General features: G+C 36.5%; 1 non-coding gene across 1 annotated transcript; it reads left to right on the forward strand.

Annotated features, from left to right (window-relative positions):
• Positions 1 to 1,470: 1,470 nt before the first annotated feature.
• LOC136168019 (U6 spliceosomal RNA) lies at positions 1,471 to 1,576 on the forward strand. The gene has a single exon (XR_010663185.1). It is a non-coding gene; the product is annotated as a U6 spliceosomal RNA (small nuclear RNA).

The following is a 1,576-nucleotide window of genomic DNA, read 5'->3' on the forward strand; positions in this document are numbered from 1 at the left end:
ATTCATTTATTGATGGACGCTTGGGTTGCTTCTACCTTTTGCTCTTGTGGTTAATGCTGCTATGAATATGAGTGTATCCATATCTGTTCCAGTCCCTGCTCTCAACCTTTTAGGTATGTACCCTGATGTGAAATTGATGGATCATTCGTTAATTCTATATTTAAGCTTTTGAAGAACTGCCATAGTGTTTTTCACAGAGACTTTACTCTTTTATTTTACTCCTTCTATGGTGAATAATACATCTGTTTACAGATCTACACAATTTTGTTTATTCATTTACCCACTGATGGACTTTTGCATAATTTTTGCCTGTTGGCTATTGTGAACAGTGCTGCTGTCAATATGTGTACACCTGTTATCAATTCTTTGGGAGTATATTTCTAGGATGGAGTTGTTGAACAATATACTAATTATATAGTTATATTGTAAATGTGGACTTCCTTGGGGGTAAGCCCATCTTCTCAGATGGTAAAGAATCTGTCTGCAATGCAGGAGACCTGGGTTTGATCCTTGGGTCAGGAAGATTCCCTTTAGAAGGGATTGGCTATCCACTCCCGTATTCTTGCCTGGAGATTGCCATGGACAGAAGAACCTGATGAGATACAGCCCATAGGGTCCCAAAGGGTCGGAAATGAATGAGAGGCTAACACATCACATTGTAAATGTAGGTTGCACCCTTTTCTATTTTTACAAGTAATGTTTAAAGTTTCCAATTTCTTTACATTGTTGTGAACCCTTGTTATTTTTAGATTTCTTTATTTTAACCATTTTAGAATATGTGAAGGAGTTGCTGCATTGCGGTTTTAATTTGCATCTCCATCATGACTAATGATCTTTGACATGGTTTCATGTGCTTGGTGACCAATTTGTAAGACCTGTGTGGAGAATAGTTTATTGAAGTCATTTATCCGTTATTACAATTATTTTTGTGATCTTTGTGTTGGTGAGTTGTAAACGTTCTTGAGATACTTTGGATAATGATTTATCAGCTATATAATGTGCAAATATTTTCTTAAATCCTGTATGCTTTAAATGAACTCTAGAAATGTGAAGCCTGTGGATATTGGATGTTGACTGTAATTTCACTTCTTACATTTAAGCCTCTTATGTATTTTGAGTTATGTTTGTATGTGGAAGGAGGAGAGAGTCCAGTTTCATTGCTATGCATGTGGATGACCAATTGCTTAGCACTGTTTGTTGAAAACACCCTTTCCCCACCCTCCCCCAATTTAATGTTGTTGACTATTGTCTAAAATGAGTTCACCATAGATGGTTGGGTTTATTTCTGTGATTTCCTTTCAATTTCATTCATCTCTTTGTATATCTTTATGCTAGTCTCATAGTGTTTTATTTAGTGTTTTTTATATTAATGTGTAAAAATGGGAAGTGTGAGCATCTATAGGAGAGAGCAAATTAGCCAAGATGGTGGTCAGGCTCTCTTGCCCCACGTTTGGTAAATACATGGTTATGGTGCTTGCTTCGGCAACACATATACTAAAATTGGAATGATACAGAGAAGATTAGCATGGCCCTGCACAAGGATGACGTGCAAATTCGTGAGGCATTCCATATTTTT

This window comes from Muntiacus reevesi, chromosome 4 (genome assembly GCF_963930625.1).
Source record: "Muntiacus reevesi chromosome 4, mMunRee1.1, whole genome shotgun sequence".
In the NCBI taxonomy this organism is placed as follows: Eukaryota; Metazoa; Chordata; class Mammalia; order Artiodactyla; family Cervidae; genus Muntiacus; species Muntiacus reevesi.